This window comes from Crinia signifera, chromosome 5, assembly GCF_055691185.1.
Source record: "Crinia signifera chromosome 5, ASM5569118v1, whole genome shotgun sequence".
Classification (NCBI taxonomy): Eukaryota; Metazoa; Chordata; class Amphibia; order Anura; family Myobatrachidae; genus Crinia; species Crinia signifera.
Window position 1 is genome coordinate 39,657,307 of NC_139221.1, and position 27,798 is coordinate 39,685,104.

The window sequence follows — 27,798 nt, forward strand, 5'->3', positions numbered from 1 at the left end:
AAATGTATTTATTTGTTAACAGTTTCTTATATAGCGCAGTATATTTTGTTGCACTTGGTACAAGGTCAATTAATTTCTGGTTAATTTGGTCCTGGTGCATGCTTGTGGTTGATGTCGTAAGCTTCACCAGAGACACAACTGGTGTTATATAAAGTTGTATAAAATGTTATATAAAGTAATCTGATTGTATAGCGCAGATTGCAGGGTTCTAGAATTACTTGTACTCTTGCTTCTTGCCATGTTATTGAAAAGAACAAAGGAAGGATAATGAAAAAACAAACAAAAAACAAGTTGTCGAGAGACGGTTGGCTCACAGACTATGACAATATCTGTGCAGAGACAGTCAATAGGTCAATACCGAAAGGTCGACAATGAGAAAGGTCATCATGCATTATTTCCAGGGAGTTGATTGGCTGCATTCTCCCGAATATTGCTTTTGTTACATATAAGGGGCACCGTACATTATCTCCAAATAATTCTTCACATTATTCTGATTTAAAAAAAAAAAAAAAAAAACATTTTGAAATTACAATTATTACAGATATATATTAGGGACTTTCGTACAGTTACTGGAACATATAGCAAAATAAATAAAAAATACTAACGTTTGTTCTTTAAATGGTCACAGCCCCTTTAAATAATGGGGAACACTGAAATAACACAAAATGCTGTTTTCATTCTCCCGGGGAAGATTACATTTTGTAAGAGATTCTGGGCTACTATTTGTCAGTGAGGCGTCAATTCAACAACACATTGTGTCAAACAGTGAAATAAGGAGAAAATTAGAGAAGTCTGCCCATTAAGGTTAATTGATTTTAAAATACTCTATTATCCAAAGATGGCAACTAATTATTTCTTTCATGGACCCAGCATGTTTCTGTTAAATGCTTTAGTTGTTCAAAACTCATGATGAGCGGTAGAATCACATAATCACAAATACACATTGTTTTATTGGTAGATGCTTCATTTTAGCTGGGCTTATTTTATTAAAGGTACAGTACAGTGCCTGCACAAACAGCTTTAGCGAACTCAGAGAGGCCCTAGTTCAAGTTGGATCGGTCAGCTGTGAACATCGTAGCATACGAAGCACCTGCAGCCGGGCCAAATGAAAGCCCCTCCCCCACTCCACGCCGCCGATTCCCCTCGGTAACATGTGCAGGGATGTGTAACGAAAACACATCCCCTCGCATTCCTCCGCTGCAGGAGAAATTATTTGATGGTCACCATCCATCGGCCTCTCAACACCAGCTTATACCATCTACTCTGTATGTAACATTCTGTATAACAATCAGTTGAATAAAAAAAACAAAAAATATGATTGAGTTATTGGTTGATCTAGTGCTGGGTATTATAGAGTACAATACGTGTACACAGTGGTGCCTGGATTATGGCCCACAATGGTTCAGAAGTCCTATAACACCTTATGAGCAATTCTTGGGAGGTGGGGGGCTACAGTCAGTCACTGGGTGAGAGATAAGGGGGGAGGGGAGGAGAAAAAGTTATCGGGTGGCGGGAGAGTGGGGTGGAGACAATGCAGTGGAGGGGTGGAGAGGGTGGAGAGACACTGTCACAGTATAGGAGTGTGTGTGTGTGCGTGTGTGCATGTGTGAGTTTGGGGGGGGGGGGTGTTACAGACAGACAGCAGCCAAGTTGAAGGCTGAGACAAGCCATGGCAGCTCCTGGTTCACGGACCAGCGGAAGCACTGAAAATATTGCTGGAGCTGCTGCTTTGCTTAGACAGGTATTATACAGCAGGCAGCACACAGCTCTTTCAGCAATGGCAATGAGCAATTTCACTCCCCTCTGGCAATGAGCAATTCCCCTCCCCCTTGGCAACGAGCATCCCCCCCCCCTGCAAAGAGAAAATTCACTCCCCTTTTACAATGAGCATTTAACTCCCCCTTGACTACGAACAATTCATTCCCTCTTGGAAAGAAGCATGTATTCCCCCGTAGCAATGAGCATGAAGCCCCCTTGGCATCAAGCATGAATCCCCTGGCATCAAGCAAGAACCCCCTAGCAATGAGCATGTAGGTAAGCGGCAATTATGTGTCAAATATGTAATGGGCATTACGGTTTGTTATATAGTATGTAATGAGCATCATGATGTGTGGCACAATGTGTAATGGGCATTATGGTGTGTGGTCTTATGTGTAATTGCCATTATGGCGTGTGGCTTTATTTGTAATTGGTATTATGGAGTTTGCAAAAATGTGTAATGGGCATTACGTTGTGTGGTCTAATGTGTAATACCACGCACCTTTTTGTGATGACACACCTCCTTCCCATGAGGCCACGCCCCCTTTCACTGCGCAGCTTTGCCGTGCAAAGGTCCATCCTGCTTCACTATTTGGATATGGGACCACTCATTACCATATTTCTAGATTCGACTATGTATATAACTGGTGAGGTTGGGAGATCATTGATATATATATATATATATATATATATATATATATATATATATATATATATATATATATATACACTTGTGTCCGTGCGGATTGAGGTATGTGGGTCAGACCACCCGCAAATTTAAAGAAAGAATGGCCGCACATCGGTCGGCGATTTTCTTAACTTTAAAAGGGAAGGACATCGATCAGCCTGTGTCCAGGCACTTTAAACAAGCCGGGCACTCTTTGGAATCTTTAAAATATTTTATCATCGATGAAGTTCCTTGTAGCCCCCGTGGAGGCGATAGGGCCAAGAAGCTTCTCATTAAGGAAACTCAGTGGATTTTGCGGTTGGGGACCACCAGACCTGGTGGCCTCAATGACAAGGTCAACTGGAATAGCCTGACATAGTTATATTCCCTGATGCCTTATATTATTATTTGTGTCGACATGTCATGTCGACTAATATTATGGTGTTTTAGTTTTTCTAACGTCTGGTATTCAAGTGTACTGCTATTATGTCTGCATGCTTTCACTGTTTATTTATGGTGTTTTTTACATGTTTTTTCCTTATCTGCCCAGTGTAGGATTTGTGGTTGATCCAGCGCATTGGAGAAGCCCAGACACACATCAGGAAAGGTGGTGTAAGGCGGAAGTGGGCTGTGGAGCGCAAGTTGCGTTCCAAACTGCAACTTCCGGTATGTCACAGGAAGTACTGGACGGTGTCTTAGGGATCCCTGTGCTGCGAGGTCCGCGCTCCCGCGTCTGGACAGGTGAGTAATTAGTGTTATGCTATTTATTGTGTGGGGGGATGGGGAACACTGTTTGGTCACTTGTCTGTAAAGGGCTGTTATCCTGAAGACGGGGTGGTGTCCCCGAAAGCGCTAGATAGTGCTATGCCCAATACATCTATTTGAAACTGCTGACTGGTGTCCGTGTGCCTTTTCTCTTGTGGAACTGTATATATATATATATATATATATATATATATATATATATATATATATATATATATAATATAAGGGGTTAGGGTGAGAGGGGAGTACCTATATTATTCAAGGAGTGTGTAACTCATTGGGTGCAGGAGGAAGAGGCACACCTACAGGGTGCTACAGGATGGGACCAGTAGTTGTTGGAAGTAGGCCACAGGATTGGGACCAGTAGTTGTGGGAAGCAGGCCACAGGATGTGTCTAGAAGTTGTGGGAAGCAGGCCACAGGATGGGAGCAGTAGTAATTAGATGAAGGCCACTGGATGGGATCGGTAGTTTTGGGAAGCAGGCCACTGGATGGAATCAATAGTTTTGGGATGCAGGCCACAGGATGGGACCAGTAGTTGTGGGAAGCATGTCACAGGATGGGAGCAGTAGTTGTGGGAAGCATGTCACAGGATGGTAGCAGTAGTTGTGGGAAGAAGGCCACTGGATGGAACCAGTAGTTGTGGGATGCAGGCCACAGGATGGGACCGGTAGTTGTGGGAAGAAGGTCACAGGATGGGACCAGTAGTAGTGGGAAGAAGGTCACAGGATGGGAGCAGTAGTTGTGAAAAGAAGGTCACAGGATGGGAGCAGTAGTTGTGGGAAGAAGTTTACAGGATGGGAGCAGTATTTATGGGAAGCAGGCCACAGGATGGGACCAGTAGTTGTGTGAAGAAGATCACAGAATGGGACCAGTAGTTGTGGGAAGCAGGCTACAGGATGGGAGCAGCAGTAGTCAGATTCAGGCGGTATGATGGGAGTGGTACTGTAAAGTAGGGAGTATGAACTGAGTAGTTATGGTAAGCAGGGGACAGGATGGGAGCAGTAGAGGTTTGCATTCTGCAGTGCTAATCCCAGAAGTGTGGCAGCCAGCAGGCAGTATCCATCCAGACCGGGCCACAGTATTGGCAGGCCCAGAAGAGGGGGCATTTTCTTCTGCTTCTGTGGTCCAATCCTATGCTGCCTCATAGTGATGCAAACAGAGCTATCATGAGCCATTCCTATACCTATGAAGCCACGCCCCTTCTTGGACATGCGCCTTTAGATGCTGGCCACAACGGGTGTCAGCGACCACGATGCTGCCACTGTATCTATATATAGATCTCTGAGTTTAAACTGAGAACTAACCAGAAATATCTGTTCAAGATGATTAAGTTGCACAATAACAATATTTATGCTGAGCTCTGGAATGCCAAGTATGTCGGTAAAGACACCAAACATGACATAATTTAGTAGAGATTTAATTTTTACCGCAAGCTAATAGCATCTCAGCATGGCATTAGCTATACCCGGTAATGGCTACCAGCAAAGCTGGAGAACCTTCCCTGGCATTCTAAGGGGGTGCCCGCAGCCCAACATGTAGAGCAACATGAGTATTGTTCTCCTGATCCTGACAGCCCTTCCCTCTCTGTGTGACATTATGATGTCACCTGTTTAAGGGAGTCTAACTATTGTTTATAATTCAGGCATTGGGTAGATTTGTTACTGATTCAGAGGTGACCGCTATTGCAGCAGCAACTGTGTCTTACGGCTCAGTGCGACTGCATCTTTATACTAATGCTACAGCGTTTGGGCTTTCTAGTGATTCCGAAACGCACACCATCAGTTGGACTTGGGTTTCACCATCGGACATTGCATCATAGCAATGGAGGCGCAGAATGTCTGTCGGAACAACAGTGACCGGTGTCCATGCTTATGCTGCTTTCACACCGCAAAACTGGCTTTGACCAGGTATTTTAAAATGATTCTAAAAACAGGTCTGCCAGCTGAAACCCCTTTCACACCGCATGTCTTTAAACGGTATTTCAATGCAGTTTTTGTTCCTTCACAACACTGAACCCTTTTTAACCCATAGTGGATGAAAAAAAAACGGGTCTGAAACGGGTAGGACCCTGCTTTATTACCATTTAGAAATACCAGTTCAATAGAACCAGTAATATCACTCTGCACCTTTTAGACTGCACAAATTACCGTTTTAAAACGGTTAAAAAACGGCAAAATAACGGGTAAAAAGTGCGGTCTGAAAGGAGCATTACTGTGACACACCTGCGTCTAGGTTACCAACTGTTTATTAACCCTCAGGAATTCCCCTAAATTACCTTTATCTGTGACCAAAATCCTTCTGTGTCTCCTGTCATTCATTAACAATGGGTGCATGCTTGGTATACGCACAGGCTTACATTCGATGCCACAACAGCGCCCAAGAATGCGAATATCTTCTCTCCGCACCTATTATTAAACAATAAATAAATAAATCTCAATTACTTGATTTCTTAGAAAAACACAGAAAAAAAAAAAATATATATATATACAGTATATATATATATATATAGGTAGATGTGTGTGCGGCACACAGGAATGAAATAACAGGTAGAGAAACGGCTGGTTTGCAACGTTTCGATGTTTATTCACATCATCATCAGGCAGCAATTACTGCCTGATGACGATGTGAATAAACAACGAAACGTTGCAAACCAGCCGTTTCTCTACCTGTTATTTCATTCCTGTGTGCCGCACACACACCTACCTATCTATGTGTCACCCACAGTGGAGACTACAAGTGGAGGCACCGGGACCAGTTGAGCTGTTTTTGTGAGTGTGCTGCCATACCGGAACTATATATATATATATATATATATACATATATATATATATATATATATATATATATATATATATATATATATATATATACTCACATATATACTGGTATCCCCATTTTCTTATCAAGTGTTTGAGCCAAACCTTTTGTGTGAATTGTTAAGGTCATTTACATCGAGCCTTTCTTAATTCTGGGCCAACAAGTCAGATGTTTAAAGAGTAAATGTCAAGTTCTTTTAGGCTTTAAATGACCTTTCCAGGCAGATTGGGGATTTGTAGCTTTACACATAAAATTCCATATTTTATATGGTAGCATTTAACACATGATCAAATGCATGTCACAAAAAGATCATTATTTACAAGCTGACGTTCTATGCCTTAAAGGCAGATGTTGGATATGCCATGTGCCCACAGGATCATCACAGGACAGACGTCTGTTCTACCGTGTTCTATTAATGATAACATTCTGTGGAACACATGTGGGCGAGTCTGTCATCAGCTATGCTTTTCAGTCTATTTAAATATGCATTAACCAGTATTAGATTTGAAAGTGTAATAAATTGCATGTGACATAAAGTATATAGCTGACAAGGGCGCATATGCACCAACACAGGAGAGAGATCAAGTGCCGGCCAATCAGCTCCCTAGGCTGTTTGAAAAATCACAGGTAGAAGGCAATTGGTTATTACTTTAGTAGTTTAAGGCTTTGTAACTATCGGCTTCTACCATGGTTGCCTGCCTGACCCTCTCCTTCAGCGAGAAAATGCTCTGTTCCTGGACGTCCCTGGTAATGTATGATTGCCATCACCTGTGGGGAGCTAGGTTATTGATAAGAAAGGTGTCCCCACAGGTGATGGCAATCCTACATTAGGCAGGCAGGCAACCATGGCTCCTACCTCCAATCTCTGTCTTCACAGCTCCCTTTTCTACTGTATATTCAGGAAGTTTGAAACATATCATTTTTGTTTCACTTTCTGTAAATTTGGCCATAGTGGGCTCTAGTGGTCACTGGTGGTACCTCACCTCAAAAAAGTGAGGCGGATTTAGCCTTTTTTCCATAGGGCATAATTGCAGTTAATTGGTAAACGGCATGGATTTGTTTACAAGACTCCCCCTTGGCCCTTAATTGGGGGGGGGGGGGGGGAGAAATTGGCAGGAATAGGATGCTCAGAGTTTAATGGGCTTCCCCATAGGTACACGGATGGACAAATGCCTGCCGGAGGACATCAGCTGCTCGCCGCGTCTTCGTCCAGGTGCACACAAATAAAAGTCAGTTTTATTTTTAGTTTCGTGACTTCGATTTGCGAAGGCAGGAGAAATCGTGTGATGGTCGGCAACCACCAAATGATCTGTCCTGCAGCGGAGGCAAGAGAGGGGAGGAGTTTTCATTACACATCCCCTCGCATGTTACCAAGGGGAATCGGTGGCGGGGAGGCGGGCGTTGGGACGGGCAGCATATCAGGCACTCGCTAAGCTGCTTTCCAAGCCAACCTGAATCTGGCCCATAGGGCCTTATTCTGGTTGAGTCGGATGGCTCCGAATGTCGACGGATGGCCGATGGTTGGTGTTTGCGCATGTGCGGAGGCGTATCTGCACATGTGCAAACCCTCATACGTACAAACACGGCGTGAGTTCCGTACAGAAAATGATCACACGGAACCATCCGATCAGGGGATAGAGAGGGGCGTGAAGGGCTGTTTAGGCTCATTACCATATGCGTACACCCAGCGTTTCATGGGCGTTCCCATGACAAAACTGGGCGTATGTATGGTAATGCGACCGTGACGCACGTGTGGGGGGCGGACATATGACATAGCCAGATGTCAAATGCCCAACTATATCCCTGCTTTCATTTCGAAAAATGTCTGTGTGGTCTGGAGCACTCGGTGCTTCCTGACCATTCGGTCCATCATTCGATGGATGGCGACCATCGGAGGATGGGGGAGGTTTCCACAGATAGGGGAGGTGCTCGCATGAAACATCCGCTCGCGGTCCGTTCGGTCGGCATCTTACCTCATTCGGATGGTGTGAGCGATCCGTACGGTAGGCGGGGCTAAGAACACTCGATGGCCATCCGAAAATATGCATCCGTTTGATTCAACTAGAATAAGGGCCATAGTGAAGGTCTCTATCCTCTTCATCTCTCTCCCAGTGGTGACGCATACCCCATTGTCTTATAAATAGAAACCAGGATTTTATTTTCACTGAATCTGCAATGAACAAAAATGTTACAAATAAACGACATCTAGAAAATATAGAGTAAAAATTCCATTTAAATGAGAGATTATATTTTCACTTTTATTACTATTGATGATAATATATATTTATAGATATTTATTTTTCTCAAATACATGACCTACAGTATGACATTGGTGAGACCAGTAAGTTCACAGTGCATGAGTGAGGTAAGATGTGGCTGAATAAAATCAGTAAAAAAAAAAAAAGAAGGAAACAATAGAATACAAAATAGTGCAAATCAGATATTCTTCTCTCTTAAATCTATCATGTTCCAAACAGCATATATTGATCACTGTCACACAAATTGTGCCACTGAGACACTTTCCCACAGGACGCAAGGCAGGTAACCTGACCTCTTTGGCTGTGCGCTCCCACCTGACTCACATTATGCCCTCAATCTATAAATGTTCTTTTAAAATAAGTGACAATCATTTCGTTCTTCTGCGGCCGTTGTTGGAAAAATGATGAATGTGCAAAGCAATAAAAGGGACTGGCTGGGAATAGTTGCACTTCAGATAAACTGCTCTATATCCAGTGCCATTCTGTGAGCAATGGTTCACGCCAGCAGTTCTAATGAATAGCAGTGGACAAGTACTTTATGGATGGTGTATTGCTGTGTCCTACGTACAGTCTGTCACCCACCTTCCGGGTCATTGTAAGTTTGAAGATTTTGCTTTTTATATATATATCTACACCATGGAGGTTATTCTGGTTGAGCAGCCTTGCGAGTCCACCAGATGCCGCCCTGCGAATGCCGTTACACACGCCCCCCCTCGCACACCGCATTCACTCACACGGGCTGTGAATGGGTTACACCCACATCATTGATCATCAAGATGTCGAAGGCCCACGCACATCTAAGGTTACTCTGAGGTAACCTTAGATCTGCGTGGACAATTGGAAGGAAGTGGGCAGGCAGCTGACATTCAGTGATGTCAGCTGCTCGCCCCCCGGTGCCCACGTCATCGGACGATTTCCATGGGAATGCCCAGTGTTTTCAAATATTTCAATAAGATAAGTGGTCAGAAAAAGGTCATATCATAATTAATAATAAACACACAAACATAATAGAACCAGTACTGCACTTTCTAGGCTCACAATCTCCCACTTTATGGTAAGGCTCCTGTCTCTTCTTCCTGGCAGCTACTCTCTGGTCTATTGCAATGTTTGAGGGGAGTAAATGTGGTGGAAAAAGCTGGTACACTAGGCATGTGCAGCAACTCTGCTCTGTCCCTTACACTGCATGATGTGGTGGCAGCTCTACTGATCATATTACATACCAGTAGAGCTGGGAGAGGGAGGTTTCCAGGCAACCAGAGAATTAATTAGCAAAGAGCGACATGATAATGGCTCCTTGTTCAAATAAATCCAAACTAATGGGGCCTACACACGGGGCAATGAATTCACAAGATAGATTAGAAAACTGTTTGATTCCGTTTTTGATTTCTATTATATATATATATATGGACTATTTGACCTGCTCTGAAGTTTTTTCTACTCCTTTTTGATGTCCACTATTTTCTATTCAATTTTCTATTCGATGTCCATTTGATTTGCTATTAGATTTGCTACTAGATCAACACTGGCTTCAGGCAGAAGACGGACATCGAATCGAAGGCTGAAGTGAACACATTAGATTTGCACTATCTGTTATTAGATAGTTTGTTGTTGTTAGGTGTTATTGGATGGCACCTTAAGAACTGTATATCTAGCTGCTACCGGTGTTTATATAAGCGCATCTATTCACAAAGTCACTTTATTGTTCCTGTTATTAGATCTCCACTATATAGTCTTGGCCGCCAAGACTATTTTGCTATTCGATTTACACTACACGGGAGAACGCATTGGATGGAATCTGCATCAAATGTAGAAAAACCATTCGATGCCCATTCGATTGTCTATTCGATTTTGCTTTTATAAGAAAAATTAAATAGAAAAAAAGTGTATATGTCACCGTGGCCCTTATTCTAGTTGAATCGTCGGATGCGTATTTTCGGACAGGAACCGAGTGTTTTTAGCCTTCCGTACGGTCACACCATCCGAATGCGGTAAGACACCGACCGAACGGACCGCGAGTGGATTTTTCATGTGAACACCTCCTCCATCTGTGGGAACCTCCCCCGTTCTACGATGGTCACCGACCATGGAATGCTGGACCGAGTGGTCAGGCAGCACCGAGTGCTCCAGACCACACCGGCATTTCTCTGTGCAAAAGCAGGGATATGGGCGGGCAGCTGACATCTGGCTATGTCAGCTGTCCGCCCCCCACACGTGTGTCACGGCCGCATTACCATACGTACGCCCAGCGTTTTCATGGGAACGCCCATGAAACGTGGGGCGTACGCATATGGTAATGAGCCCAAACAGCCCTTCACGCCCCTCTCCACCCCCTGTTCGGATTGTTCCAACCGATCATTTTCTGTACAGAATTCACGCCGTGTTCGGACGTGCGCGGCATTCGCACATGCGCAGATACGCCTCTGCACATGCGCAAACATCAACCATCTACCATCCGTCCACATTCGGAGCCATCTGACTCAATCAGAATAAGGGCCCGTGTGTATGCTCTATAAGGAGTTAAATACATGGATGCAGACTCTGAGATGTGTTCAGTGTCACCGCACACAGCAACTAATAAAATGAGTGATTCTCCAGATGTATTAATTTGGTAAACTCTTTATCAGAAGGACTTATCCGAAGTTCAAATACTCCTTTATTTCTTACATTTACCTGAAAGTCATAAATAATTAAAACTCAAATGATCTTTTTTTCTCCCATCTTAGATCTCTGTAGTTGTTATAAACAGATCTGCACTTCTGTCCATCTGGAGTGCAGCAACGTCGCCCGTGTGTCACTTGTTTGGCCTTCTCACAGTAAATAGAAGAAAACATAATATTATATAGTGACGAGCATTGAATGAAACATCTGTCTCTTTGCTGGGTAATCTTTGCATAATGCTGCCGTGCGCTGTAATCTGTCAACTGCATGTTTACATTTGCGGATGTCTGTAATCTGAAGGCGCCGGCAGCATACTGTACATATGGAACATGTACACACACATGTTCTGTAACGTGGATGAAAAATATTGAATTCGCCCATTGTTACAGTTGTAGAAATAAATATATTCACTTGATTTATTTCCAGCACCCAACTGATAATAAGGGGGGCGATCAAACATTTTGATTATTTTGGCATTTTGGCATTCACTGTGACTACATCGTACCTATTTGAAACAGGCAACTGTTTTTGTGCCACCATAGATTCCCATTTATGTGAAAGGGATGTTCAGTCATAATGGGAATAGCATCAATAACATCCCTATAGGCAGAGCTGCCATTAGAAATTGTTGAGCCTGGGACTGAATTCTAGTCTGGGCCCCCCTAACTTACCATGCGGCTCTGCAGAGAAGCGCAAGGGCCCCCACATTCTCTGCTGCGCTGCCTCAGCTGAATCACACTGCTTCCGGACCGCAGCATTCTCCTCCACCTCCAGACACTTGCGGCCATTTAAAATATGGCGCTGACTTGTAAGCCAATCGGGGCTCGTGGCCCAACAGCCAATCAGAGCAGCTGCCGATACGCAAGCTCTTATTGGCTCAGTCACAAGTCAGTGCCACATTTAAAATGGTCGCCAGTATCCAGAGGTGAATGAGATGCCTGCGCACTGGGAGCAGTGGGCTTCAGTGGGGGCATCTCAGTGGAGGCAGTTGGGGGGTGCAGTGGGCAGAATGATTGTCCCAGGTTCTTCCCTTTCTGTCAGAGGGGCCGGGCCCAGGACAGCTGTGACCACAGCACCACTTGATAGCGGCCCTGCCTATGGGCCTGACACAGAGATGAACTCAAGTACATGCGCATACTTCTGAAGTGTCCAGATTTCAGCAGAACAGTCCCTATTTTGGAACCTAAGGTCACAATCTGGGCTGTATTGTCTTAATCTACCTGGGATTTCAGACCCATTTATGATGCTATGCATAGCCACTTGTGCATGAGGCATATAAAGGATGCTGCTGTAGGTCAGTGGTGTAACTAGATATTTGTAGGATATTTGTAGGCCCAATAGCAAAAATTTATAAGGGCCCCTATGTACCATACAATGCTGAAAAATGTATATAGCACATGCTACTTTGAAATGGAAGGTGGGCCCCTTTCTGCTGTGGGCACCATAGCAGTTACACTCCCTACATTATACATTCGTCACCTTATACTGTACAGAACTATGGTGTATTTTCTGTAGTAAACTGCTGTTATTACAGGGTTGCCGACTTTCAAATGCTCCTCTCCGGGAGAACCCCGAGAGGAGAATTTCATTACACGTTCGGGGGGGGGGGGGGGGGGGGGGGCTTGACTGTGATGTCATTAAGCCCCACCCCCATTTTGGGAAATAGCCGAAATCACTGATCTTCATGGAGGGCGCAGGGCTAAAATGACACGAGTGTATAGTTTTAGCTCCGCCCCCTCCTCTGAGACTCGCGGATTGCGGCATTTATATGCAGCGATCGGGGAGCTCAGTGGGGGTCCCCCTGATTCCGGGAGGGTTGCCCACCCTTCCGGGGGGCAGGGAGGAGGACCCGATTTTCGGGAGACTCCCGGTAATTCCGGGAGGGTCGGCAACCCTGTGTTATTAATATGCCACATTATCATTCACGCACTAGCATTATTTACTATTTACATTTATTAAGGGAACCAGAACATGACTGGCCACTCCCCTAAACATGGGCCCCTATCACTACATTCCCCCTGGTGGGCCCTTCATACCCCAGTCTAACACAGCCCTTTTCCTTTTAAATTCAGCTCTGAAAGCAGCAAAGATTCAACAAAAAAATATTTTTTAGCAAATGTACAGTACTATTTATTTAAATTAGTTTAAACAAATCAAACTAGCTTATATATTTCGATTAATAAATCAGCTAACAATTTCTGCCAAACCTATGTCTCCGAGTCTTTATTTCAGGTTTATTATTAAGTTAAGTTAAAGGTAAACATGCTAGAGGTACACACACATAAGGTGGTAGGATGTTTATGCTGAAGCTTGCAGAGTCCTGAGGGCTGGGGAAAGCAGCCTGACTTGGGTGAAGATAAAGCAGTGTGCCCTGAAGTGTATATCATACTTGTGACAGGATCCAGTGGCAGTGGTGAGCTCTTGCCATATCATACTTGTGAACATTCTGGACACTCATGAGTCATCTATTTAACAAGTGTGCTGAATATTAATGACATTACTGCACTACGTCCAAAATCACTACTTAACTTTTGAGGAATACACTCCATTATTACACAAAGGGTTTTATATACATACATATATCCCAAACGTCAGTACCACGTGACTATTCAACTGGGATTTGAGCATTTAAGTTATACTGAACAGTACAGTTTTAAAGGAGACTGTTGATATTTACCTAGAGTATGTTGCACTGCGAATTGTGGATATGTTCTGATTAATGCTACTTTAAAATAGTTAAGTTGTAGAGGGGGGAGATCCCAGTGGTCTGAAGGGCGGCCGCCGGAGCTTCCTCAGTGGACGGCAGGAGGGGGGAGATCCCGGCAGGCGGCTGGAGGAGACGCATACGCGTCCTGGCAGCAATGTATGTAATTCAGTGTAATGCCCCTGGGGGAGCATCACATGGTTTCCCTGCTCCCCCCGTGGCACTACGCTAATTGCGTACATTGCTGGGAATGTCATGGTGGACAGGGAGCCGAGTGCCGGAGGAGGGGAAAGCTGGTGCCGGGGACATCATTGAGGTATGTATAATGCACTACACAGGCACACAGTATACACACAGTATACACACACACACAACACCCACTAACACAATCATATCCCAACTATCCACGTCATACCCCCATTATCCACATGGGCGTGGAGTTAATTTTATAAAGTGTGGCTCGCGCAGCGAGCCACCGAGCCTGAAGCATGGCGAGTGTAGCGAGCCCCATGAAGCGGCACATATCCGCGTCCCCTCGCGGGGCTCGCAGCGCTCGCCATGCTTCAGGCTCGGTGGCTCACTGCGCTCGCCACACTTTATAAAGTTAACTCCACGTCCACGTGGATAATGGGGGTATGACGTGGATAGTGGGGATATGATCCATTATGTATTAGCACAGCTCAAGTTACATAATTAAATTAGTAGCCTACTATGGGGTAACATCATCTAGAGCTTTCTGAAGCTTGGTAAATCCAGCATGCCTTGGCACGGTTTTGCTATTAGGGAATGCTAAAACTATGGCAAGGCATGCTGGGATGTGTAGTTTCACAACAGTTGGAGGGCCACAGTTTGGACATGCCTGCTCTATAGTTTATACGGGTATACTAAATATGTGTACAAATATTTAATAATACGTACTGTAGGCCTCTAGGAGATCTTAAAGCAAAATAAATGTCTGACTACAAACAATACAAAATAATAACCAGCCACACATGGCCTAATTTATGAGAACAAACCGAGTGCTTAGTGTTAAAATAAAATAAAAAAACATAAAAAATAACTTTTAAATCAGTATAATGTTAACATAAAGTACAGTTAACTCTCATAATGTATTTGTGTATAAGTCAGTATCTTGCCATAGAATTCAGACTATCAAATACTACTACCAAAAATAACAATGAATGTTTGTAAAATGATCATAAAATAAACACGGTCTAATAATTAAAACTAATAAAATACATTTTAGGACTAAAGTTTTAATGCAAATCTACATTTTCTTTAGCATCATTAACAAACAACAGTAAAGGAAAAGTAAGTATTGATCTATTTGTTTGATGTCAACTAAAAATGATTTATTTCTTGGCCATCCTATTGATTTTCTTCATGTTTATGTATAAATGCATACATAGATGCCATGCAGGAGTATGTGGTTTCAAATGTATTTCTACAGCGCATGTAGCTGAGGGAATATTTCGTTTCACAGGTAAAAAGCAGAGTAGGAGAAAAGACGGAACACGAAGAAGAGGAACCAGTCAATAAATTGATTTTCAGCATTTCTGGCGGAAATGAAACAAAAATTCTCAAAGTGGTAAACCAGGACGGCTGACAAGAGAACTATAGCCGTGATAAAGCGTTAAGCTCAACTAACTTTCGAAATTTATTTTTCAATTTGTAACATAAAATTGCAAAATATTAATATTTATTCACAAACTCAATTTTTGGATTCATCTATGAACTTTGCTGGTATAGAAATATTGGGCATGACGTAATGGCTGCCGTGCGGGATGCCGGCCAAATTCAGACATTTTTTTAAAGGGGCAGTGACTTACAAGGCAAAACCATAACGTCTAAAAAATACATGTGTTCGGCTGGCAACCCGTATGGACACCAAAAAGTACATCCCACCCTTTCAAATTAAATTTTCAAAAAAGGTGTGAAAATTGCCAAGCAAACATTTTTATTCATCGTAATGACCTTTAATGTTTACCTTATATAGGAAATATAATTTTTTTTACACAACATTTTCAGTTTGAATTTATATAACAAATGTGAGTGATGTTGGCATTTTTAGTGGGTATTTTGCAAATCCCACAGAGATGTTGGCACTCAAAGAGTTATGACTCAGATAGAAAATGGATTGGAGTTGTTGCTCATTCTTTTCTTTATGGATATTACACCTCAGAAAAGGGCTAAGTTTTTTTTCTCTTAAACAATTCACATCAATGACTATTTATAATATTGCTGATTTTGTAGGAGACATTAAATCTAGTGTTTTAAAACGACTTACAGATAGCACAGGCCTTATGCTTGCTGGCGAATCACCAGCAGCATGCTGCTGGCGATCCGCCAGCAACACGGCGCGCCATCTGACTGAGACGCGCGTGCGTCCCCCACGCACGTGCGTCTCAGTATCCGGGCGGCCGGCGGGCGAGGCGGACGCAATACTGTCCGCCTCCCGCTCGAGGGGGGCTGGGGGGACCCGAGGAGGCTGTGGGGGGGTGCGGGCGCCCGGTGTGGGCACCGGGCGACCGAGGGCAGCACCGTCGGAAGGGGACGCGCGCGCACCTCGTGCGCGCGCGTCCCCTTCCGACACACAGATGGCGCGGGAGCAGGGAATGGCGATGGCGACGCCATCGCCATCCCCTGCAAAGATGAGCCCGGCCCCATCTGTAAAACTGATAAAACATCCAAATCTGGATCACCAAAATTGGAAATACTGTATGGACAATCATATTAATTATTAATAGTATGCTAATAATGATATGTAATAGTTTTATGAACAAAAGTCAACACAGCAGAATAAATTCATTTCCGCACTAATTTAGCTGCTTGTTGCCTCTGTGTTCTACTGGAGCTTTGGATTTTCTTGGCTTTTGATTCCACCTGGTCTGGATGGTTATGTATTTAGTTTAGTTTTAGGGTTTATCTATGCCAAAAATACAATACATAATTCTCAACACACAATAAAATGGTCTATAACACAGACGCTAAAAATGGTGATAAAATTATATTTTATAGGAAGAAAACAAAGCAAGGAGTAGACACATTAAAGAACACAAATTCAGCAGGACGACTTACACTACAGAGCATATATATATATATATATATATATATATATATATATATATATATATATATCTTGTTGAACTGTATACACAAATATATTTACTCCACAAATTATGTTGCCCAAACTATCAATTAAGAGTAGATAAGTGGGTGGGTTCAAATGGTATATATCCTAAAGTATATCCTAAAGTATATTACATGCATTAAAATCAAGGGCTTGGAGCACCATTTATCAAACATTTTAACCACTTACCACTGATATAATTCCAAGTAATTCAATGGGATAGTTATAATATTGACATATTAGTAGTAGGAACATTAATCAAATCAATTTTAAAAGAAGAATATACAGTGAAATAAGTATGTTTAGAGCGCTGTGAAATCACAGCGCTATTGGCTAAGTGCTCGGAATATGGGATACAGAAATCCAAAAGCAGAACAGTGTGGCTCATCCCTCACCAAAAGAGAGGTGGTGTGGTAGAAATAATTAAAGATAGTAAACAGGAGGATTTGTAGAACAGGAGTGTATTCTCTTCCATTGCCTTTGGTGGGTCCTCATGCAGTAAAGGAACCCAGGAATGCATAGGACAGACATATTGCTTTTGGTAAAGGTATAACAGAAAATAAAAAAAATAAACTATTATTCCATACTACCTAAAAATAAATGCTACTGAAAATAATAACCTACCCAAAAAAACTCTACTAAGTGGAACTGTAGGTTATTTTCTGCCATCAGATTCTAGTATATTGCTTCCATGGCGGTGAGCAAAATGAAGTATTAGAGTCATAGGGGGGTATTCAATCTGGGATTCCGACTGTCAAGTGGCGGATAGTCTGCAGATCGGAGAAAACGCAGATGGATTGTCAAAATACGGCCTTCAATCCGACATCCCGCATCCGTTTCTGACAAAACAGATCCAACTTCTTAAGAAGTCGGATCTGACAGCCGTCAATGCTGTCGTTAAGGGCAACATTGAATAGGTGAGTGATGATATTTCACCTGTCGGGAAATATCGACACAGATTTAATACCCCATAATCTAAAAGCACACATTACAGTATACTAGGGATGTGCAACAGCCGATTTTAGTGTTTTTTTAATATGTTTTGGATCTGTAACTCCGGCAGCCCCTTACGTGTTTCTTGTTGTGTGTTTTGGATCTGTTTTTTTTTAAACACAAAAATCGCTAAAATCACAACTTTTTTTTGCTCCTAGGCTATTATTAACCTCAATAACACAATAAAATCACAACTTTTTTTTGCTCCTAGGCTATTATTAATAACATTAATTTTTACTCATTTCCAGTCTATCCTGAATACCTAACAATGTTGTTTTTAAGACAAAAAGTTGCAGTTTGAAAAACTAGGCCCCAAAGAGCACATAATGCCAAAAAAAGAGGTGCAAGATGGAATTGTCCTTGGGCCCTCCCACCCTTATGTTGCGTAAATAGGACATGCACACTGTTTTTAACAACCACAAAAAAAGAATTCATCTCTCCCTGTACAAATCGGTTCTACAGAGGTAAGATGTCGTCCTCATCATCCCATTCCACACCCACTTCAGTCTGTACTTCCTCATCCTCACAGATTATCAATTAATCTCCGCTGGACTCCACAATTACAGGGCCCTCTGTAGTCTCTGGAGGCAATTGCTGGTCTTTGTTGAAGAATTGATAATTCCTTTTGATGAACATCATCTTCTTCACATTTTGCAGAATGCAACCTCCTATGCTGCTCACTGACCACGTATCTGACTGCACTAAAAAGTCTTTCAGAGTACACACTGGAGGGGGGGGGGCAACTTAGTTAAAATAGAGCCAGCTTGTACAGGGGCCTCTAAACTGCCTTTTTTCCTGCCAGTGCAGGTAAGGACTGTCTGACATGTCTACTTGGGTGCTGTCACCATAGGAAGCCTCCGCCATATTTTCAATGGTGACAGCATCGAATGCAGTGACAGTAGACATGTGAGCAATCATTGGCAGGTCCTTCAGTCCAGACCAGATGTCCATACTCACTCCTGCCTGCCCTGCATCTCTGCCAGTGGGTCAGGTAGGAAATTTGAGCTGTTTCCTCACAGCCATAGGTGTGGGCGAAAATGAAGGAGGAGATTTTGCCATGTCATGGTCCGCTTAAGATGACAATCTCCTGACCAGCAGGTCTTTGCACCACTGTAGACTTGTGTCTACATTGTTAAACTGAGGATCGAGCACGGTGGCCAGAATGTTTTCCTCTGATTTTAATAGAGAATCCTTGTATCCTGGCAAAGCATATGAAGGGCTTCATCCACAAGAGCTACATGCTTGCGGAATCGCAACACTTTGGCTCATCCTTCAATTTCTCCAGCTGCTTCTGCAACAGCCTGATCAGGGGAATGACCTGACCCAAGCTAGCAGTGTCGTAACTGACTTCACGTGTGGCAAGTTCAAACAGCTGGATAACCTTGCACAACACGGAAATCAATCTCCACTGCACTTGAGTCAGGTGCATCCCCGCTCTTTTGCCTATGTTGTAGGTGGTAGTGTAGGTTTGAATGGCCTTTTGCTGCTCCTCCATCCTCTGCAGCATATAGATAGAGGGTGGAGTTCCAGCGCGTCACAACCTCTTGTTTGAAGTGATGGCATGGCAGGTTGAGGAGTTTTTGATGTCGCTATTTTGGAGTTATTTATATGCTGCACAGGAGGAGGGTACCACACACACACACACACACACACACAAACACAAGCCTAAGCCTGAAAAATGGTTAAAATAACCCTTTTGTTTTGGGGTAACTTATTATTGCGGGCAGCACAGGAGAGTGTACCTGGCCTACACACACGGCAAAGCATGAACATTATACAGATTAAAAATAACCCTTATATTTTGGGGTTATTTTATTTATATGCGGCATATATGCCATGTGCACCACACACACATGGCAAAGCCTGAAAACATTAGACGGATTTAAATAACTCTTTTATTTTGGGGTTATTATATATATATATATATATATATATATATATATATATGCGGGCGGAACAGGAGAGTGTACCACACACACACATGGCAAAGCCTGAAAAAATTTGATGGATTAAAATAAGCCTTTTTTTTTTCAGAGTGTACACTGGACTGTCATTGGATTTATACAGCAGTACCACCGGACTTAACGGCAGTACCACTGGACTAACAGTACCACTGGACTAACTGGACTAACAGTTTCACTGGACTTAACAACTGTACCACTGGACTTAACGGCAGCACTAGACAGCACAGTACCACTGGAGGAGGGTACCACACACACACAAGCCAAAGCCTGAAAAATGGTTAAAATAACCCTTTTGTTTTGGGGTAACTTATTATTGCGGGCAGCACAGGAGAGTGTACCTGGCCTACACACACGGCAAAGCATGAAAATTATACAGATTAAAAATAACCCTTAACTTAACGGCAGCACTAGACAGCACAGAACCACTGCCTTGGAATTAGACAGCAGCACAAGCCATGAGCACCAGCAGCAGACAGCACAGTACCACAGGACTGGACTGCACTGGACTGAACAGGACACCACAGGACACCACCACTGTGACCTCCATACCAAATTCCCAGAGAGACACCCAGAGACACAACCGGTTGTGGGGGACTGATATAGAGTTTGGATCTTGTGAGAATACGATGCCATGATGATGATGTTTTGCCTCGTCCTGCATGCCGAGCTTGGTGGGAATTAACAAACAACGCTCGGTTCTCTGTTCTGATCCTTGACGTCCAGTAGCTTCCGAGTGCCGCACCAACCCAAGTCTACATTTCCATTTGTGTGGGCACCGGAGCAAGTAAAGTTTCTTGTTTGGAGTGCCGGACCCACGTTGTTTATATACTAATATATATATATATATATATATATATATATATATATAGCCAGGGAGTTCAGCACTCACATCCAAAAGTGTTGAAGATAGGGGTGCACAACAAGGGTCATCCAAGCCAGATGGCCAAATAATAAATGCAGGTGCTTAATGAAAAGCGGAGGCACTCACCAAAATGCAGAAGAGTCAGTCACTTTTATTCAGTGGTCATATCATAAGTCGACGTTTCGACCCATATAGGGCCTTTGTCAAGACAGAGCAAAAAAGATCCATGGGTACACCAAGAGAGAGGCAGTAATACTGACACACATGGCAAAGCATCTATATATACACACTACCTCCCTTCATTAACGCTGCAGCACATCAGCTGTGCAGGAAGCATGCTGATAGGTCAATAACAATGAGCCCATAATTAAGCTACTGGGTACTAGAAAAAACAGTACAAAGGGAACTTTACAGTTTTAGAAAAATAATAATACCGTTGGTACTTACTAGAAAAGTTATAACAGTAGCGCTGCTGTAGGGAGAAAGCTGGTAAAGAACACAACAGTGCGCCTCCGAAACCGGAAGTGCGCGTGCGTGTCACCTCACATGACGGTGACACGCATACACAGCAGCATGGCTAATGGAGTCCCAACAAAACGAAAAAAAAAACGTCAGTGTGACGCGCCAATACGCGTCACACGCAAGCGCCTGTTACCAAGAAAGCAAATGGTAACCAGGCTGCGCCTCCGATACCGGAAGTGCGCGTGCGTTCCAGAGACACGAAGTGGAACGCACAGGGGCTATATGCTCAAGCGCTTAGATTAACCAAACAAGCGGAGGCTAGAAGGAAATACCAGTAAAGAATTTAGACAAAATAGTATGCAGCGTTAGGAGGGGAGGAGTCTGTAAGATGCATTTTAAGATAAAAACGTATATGATGATAACATATATAACAAAAGAAAAAAACAAAGAGACACCAATAACAAACACAAAACATGTAGCAAATAAAGACATAAGACAACAATAAAATTACCAATGGGGCAAAGTCCCATAGTCATTGCTAACACCAGTGGCGATAGAAAAAATCCCGGTAGTATATGTGCCAAGCAAGAAAAAATTAGTTTTTAGCACTAGGTCTGATAGGAGCTTATTGTAAAAATATACCAAGGTGGTTATATTCATTTAACCCTTTTGGGTCAATGGTGTTTAGTCGTGCTATCCACCTTGCTTCCAGTTTCTTGAGTTTTAATTCTCTGTTCCCACCACGTGGGTCCTTTGGGACATGGTCGATGAGCATGCACTGTAGAGTGGATATCTGATGGCCCAATTTTAGGAAGTGCCTAGCCACCGGTTTGTCCGAACTACCCGTGGCATAGGCAGCACGTATGGATGTACGTATGGCCAACCACCGTACATCCATACGTGCTGCCTATGCCACGGGTAGTTCAGACAAACCGGTGGCTAGGCACTTCCTAAAATTGGGCCATCAGATATCCACTCTACGGTGCATGCTCATCGACCATGTCCCAAAGGACCCACGTGGTGGGAACAGAGAATTAAAACTCAAGAAACTGGAAGCAAGGTGGATAGCACGACTAAACACCATTGACCCAAAAGGGTTAAATGAATATAACCACCTTGGTATATTTTTACAATAAGCTCCTATCAGACCTAGTGCTAAAAACTAATTTTTTCTTGCTTGGCACATATACTACCGGGATTTTTTCTATCGCCACTGGTGTTAGCAATGACTATGGGACTTTGCCCCATTGGTCATTTTATTGTTGTCTTATGTCTTTATCTGCTACATGTTTTGTGTTTGTTATTGGTGTCTCTTTGTTTTTTTCTTTTGTTATATATGTTATCATCATATACGTTTTTATCTTAAAATGCATCTTACAGACTCCTCCCCTCCTAACGCTGCATACTATTTTGTCTAAATTCTTTACTGGTATTTCCTTCTAGCCTCCGCTTGTTTGGTTAATCTAAGCGCTTGAGCATATAGCCCCTGTACGTTCCACTTCGTGTCTCTGGAACGCACGCGCACTTCCGGTATCGGAGGCGCAGCCTGGTTACCATTTGCTTTCTTGGTAACAGGCGCTTGCGTGTGACGCGTATTGGCGCGTCACACTGACGTTTTTTTTCGTTTTGTTGGGACTCCATTAGCCATGCTGCTGTGTATGCGTGTCACCGTCATGTGAGGTGACACGCACGCGCACTTCCGGTTTCGGAGGCGCACTGTTGTGTTCTTTACCAGCTTTCTCCCTACAGCAGCGCTACTGTTATAACTTTTCTAGTAAGTACCAACGGTATTATTATTTTTCTAAAACTGTAAAGTTCCCTTTGTACTGTTTTTTCTAGTACCCAGTAGCTTAATTATGGGCTCATTGTTATTGACCTATCAGCATGCTTCCTGCACAGCTGATGTGCTGCAGCGTTAATGAAGGGAGGTAGTGTGTATATATAGATGCTTTGCCATGTGTGTCAGTATTACTGCCTCTCTCTTGGTGTACCCATGGATCTTTTTTGCTCTGTCTTGACAAAGGCCCTATATGGGCCGAAACGTCGACTTATGATACTGTATGACCACTGAATAAAAGTGACTGACTCTTCTGCATTTTGGTGAGTGCCTCCGCTTTTCATTAAGCACCTGCATTTATATATATATATATATATATATATATATATATATATATATATATATATATATATATATATATATATAAAAGAAGTCAGTCGACAAAACGGTTGGGTGTTTTTCCTGCCTGCTGCTACCTCATAAGATAAGCTTTCCTTTTACCTATTGTACATCCAGTACATTTACCACGAAAAACTTTTGTCCCTAAAAATGTACACCTTTTATATATTTATGTCCCCCTTTTACGATTAATAAATGTATCTAACCTTTACTCTGCTTCTTTTAATTTCCTCCTAATTTAATAGCCATTGGAGATTTTGTACATTTCTATGGTTTTAGCATTCTCACAGAAGGGTATTTTAGCAATATATATATATATATCTCTATACATATATATCTCTATACATTGTGTATATATATATATATCTCATTCATTTATTCAAATAAGCTCTGTGCGCTCACGCTGTGTTCTTTGATAACTACTTATCTGCTGCAAGCATAATGATAAGAACGTTTCCATGTGTAGGAATTTCCTATATTGTTTGCACCGGTATCACATTGAGATTTGCTTGATACAAATTGCTTCGGTAGAGGGAGAGATGCCAAGTAAAGCACAGAGACATCTGTCCGCAGCAGTTATAAAAATCGTGTTAAGGTTTTCTGCACCTGTGTAAACAAAAACTTTATTTCCAAGAAGAATCACTGCAGCTGGGACTCATTTCAGGAGTTGCCAGATACGATGCTTTTATTAAAGTGTATGGCGTAAAAACACAAATTATGATCCATTTATGAGTTAGCAAAGGCACATAGGAGACAGCGTACAGAGAGCACTAGCAACACAGATGTCTGTTTTCCAAAGTATTTCACCGACACCAAAGTCACCTAATTTGCGAGCATTGATACATTATTAATAATAATATAAACATATTAAATAATATGGAGGAATTGGTACAGAAGTGATGCCAGCCACACTAAGCAAAGATTAACTTTAATCATCCTAATTGGACTAATTATTTCAAGGGCTTTATGTGTCAATTGGTAGTATTAAAAGCTGGCTATTTTCTGTGGTTTTACCTTGGGATTTAGAGTACAGTTGTGCTTTTCTGTAACAGTAATACTGTATATGCTATGTTATGTCTTTGCAGAATTGGTGCTCTCACCTGTAGGGGTCATCACTAAAGGCCCCCATACCAATTTGCCCTTGAGAGCCCCCCGGCAGGCTCGCTTACGATTTGGCATTTGATGTGCCACTTTTATATTCAATAAGTCACAAGGGATTTATTGCATGTAATATCCACCGGGGAGCTGCAGCAGCGACTGGGGGCCGGGCAGCAAACATATTTTGAAAAGACTGGCCTGAATCTATCAACCAATCAGCGTCCGGCCAGTCTTTTCAAAATGTTTTTCAAAATCATCAGTGCTTCCCGCTTCGCCACCCAGCAAATACCGCTACTAGCTCCCAGCCGGATGATCGGAATTGTAAGCAGTGTTACAGTTCTGGGGCTGGTCATCTGATCTGTGTCGGTGTTCAGACTGCCGGCATCCCGAACAGCTGTATGCCGAACGCATCACATTTTATGCAAATGTTTGTTTTTGCTGGTAAATTATTCTGAAACACACAAGAGCTGTTCTTGGTCCTCTCTAGGGCCCTTATTCAGATCTGTGCGGCCGGAGCCGCACACGGTGCTCCGGCCGCACAAACCAATCCCCGCCCACGATACGGATCGCCACGGCCGTCCGTACACGGACGGCTGGCGATCCGCAAGAAAATGGTGGGGCGTACGCCTCCACCATGGTGGGAGCTGCCCCCTGCATTCGATGGTCGGCGACCATCGAAGGCAGGGCCGCACGCCCCACCAGGTCCCGCAAGCTGAGACCACACGGACAATCGTCCGTGTGATAGCTTGTATGGGGGCTGAGAGCTGACATCCGGCGACGTCAGCTTTCCGCCCCCATCACTGGCGTCATACCCTCATTAGCATGCATACGCCCCGCGTTTGCATGGGAACGCCCATGAAACGCGGGGCGTATGCATAGGTAAATGAGGGTATGAAGCCCCTCACGCCCCTATACGCCCCCTTTGCGGCGGACGAACTACGTCTGCGGCGAATTGGGCTGCACATGCGCAGATTGACCTCTGCGCATGTGCAGACTGAAAACATCGGCGGTACGGCCGCACGCGGGCCGTACCGCACGATTCAGAATAAGGGCCACGGTGAGCTCACTCGCTTATTTGGCTTCCAATATCACCTCTATGATGATGATATGCAAATCTACCTCTCCTCTCTTGATCTCTCTCCCTCTCTCTTTACTGGTATTTCCAACTGTCTCTCTGCTTTATCTTCTTTAGATGTCCCAGCGAGATCTTATAAACTCATCAAAGACTGAGCTGATCATCTTCCCATCCTCCTGCATAACCTCACCACCCACAATCTCATTATTTATTGGTGGAACAACTATCTCCTCTAGCCCCCGAGTATGCTTCTTTCGCGTTATTCTTGATTTCTCCTTTAAAACACACATTCAACATATCTCACAGTCCTGCCATTTACACCTTAAAAATTATTTCCAGGATCAGACCCTTTCTCATCCAGGATGCTACAAAGACCCTCATCCATTCAATGGTCATCTCCAGATTGGACTTCTGTATTCTCCTCCTATCTGGCCTCCCTAACAAATGCCTATCTCTCTACTCCAATCTACGTTCAATTCTGCTGCCTGGCTCATCTTACTTTCCAAATGTACCTTGTCCACCTCTTCTCTCTTACAAGCCCAACACTGGCTCCTCTTCCTCTACAGGATACAATTCAAGCTCCTCACACTCACTTACAAAGCCATCACCCATTCCTCTCTGACCTACAGATAGAGCCAGGTTCTTCTTGACTAAGTTTATGCACCTAGGCGCAGAAAACGCTTCCTTTCATCTATTGTTCTCAGCTGCAATACAATAGAGAGAACAATACAGCAAGGGGATTAAAAGGGGATTAGTGTGACTGGTCTTTCTCAGTTAATCCTATTAAAGGCCAAGAAGAAAGAGGCTCCATCTGTGCATATCTGACCTTATCTCTCTTTACACTCCCACCTGCCCTCTTCGTTCTTCAAATACACACCGCTTCTTCTTCCAACTGGTTACATCCTCCCATTCCTGCCTGCATGATTTTGTCCATTATACTGCTTATCTCTGGAATTCTCTACCCCTCCCTATCAGACTCCACCTCACTACAAAACGTTAAATGGGCTTCCAAGACCCACCTCTTCATTACCTAGCCATACTATATCTCCTCCTAGCCTTCTGTTTATGCTTACTTCTACCTCTCCTGTATCACTTTTGTCTATCTGCACCTCATATTCAGAATGCAAGATCTGACGAGCAGGGTCCTCTCTCCTCATGTGCTTTTTCCTCTCTTAGAGTATATTTAAATTTATTTTAACTTTTTTTTTTTTTTACTCATTACTCCCTTCAACGGCACCTCAGCTTAGGTCTCTGCCACCCTAATAATTACTTCAGTGCCCTGTCCCCTGATATAACCATCCTTAGTTACCATGTTCGTGTCCTAAATTGCCTTGTACCGTAAGTCGTAGTTTTCTTGTTTTGCTCATTTATGTATTGTTAGGCGCTGCGGAACCCTAGTGGCGCCATATATATAAATGATGAAAATAACAATAATAATAATAATATACAATAGTTAACATCATATAACAGGAACCAATGAAAAATGTTACAATAATGTGATAACAATGGCGCATTTTGCATTTATTAATATTTACCTCAAAATGACAAAAGTTTTTTATTTTCGGGCAATTATAGAAATTCAATTGTTTGCTTATGTAAAGATCCTGAGATGATCTCAACTCTGTACTTACATGGAACACGATCTGAAAATGCTACACATGATTTGCTTGGCACCAGTAAAACAGAACATCATTTACACCACAGTAAATCCAGATTGTTACAGTGGATATACAGCTCTAGGCAAATCCATCACATCTGGTCCGGCCGTACAAGAGTGCAGATTACTACAGAAAAAAACATACAGCGTAATGAGCAGGACTCTAATACTGTCGTATTTTCAGCATGACAGCTAATAAAGAAATAAAGGAGACACAACATAAGGTATATGTGTATACTATTACAGTACCTTATGTATATACCTAAGGTATATAGGGTTATATATTATAGAAAACAATTTCATTCCAGATGGAGCAGACTTGGTACCATTGTACCATTAAGGCACTTTTTGAATTTACTACAGTGCTGTAGTCTAAAGGCTACAGCACTGTAAATTACTTGCATGCATTGTTTTGACTGTTGTCACTGTGTCATTATGGTGAAACTGAAATGCAAGTGCCAGTCTCCTGACATACTGTAGGTGTACTGCTGCCTAATGCATTTTATCTATGCGCACATTATCTTTATTGTAATAGCAGTCGACTTTTATGCGTTACATATTTCTATGATGCCGCGGTCTGAACGAGAGCACTTCATATACTCAACTAAAAGTCTTGGTGCCTAATTCAGTTTTTTTGTCACAGCATTGTGGGGGCCGCCTCTTCATTTCCTGGACTCTACTAAGGCCCAGCTTATTGGTATCCTCCCTCTCTGCACCACTGGCACGGGGCAGTATGTACTATAGATCAGGGC

General features: G+C 43.0%; 1 long non-coding RNA gene across 1 annotated transcript; it reads right to left on the bottom strand.

Annotated features, from left to right (window-relative positions):
- LOC146079426 (uncharacterized) lies at window positions 1–27,167 on the bottom strand. The gene is made up of 3 exons (XR_014474523.1): window positions 27,021–27,167; window positions 5,468–5,597; window positions 1–490 (listed from the first exon to the last, which is right to left on the bottom strand). It is a non-coding gene; the product is annotated as an uncharacterized LOC146079426 (long non-coding RNA).
- Window positions 27,168–27,798: the final 631 nt, after the last annotated feature.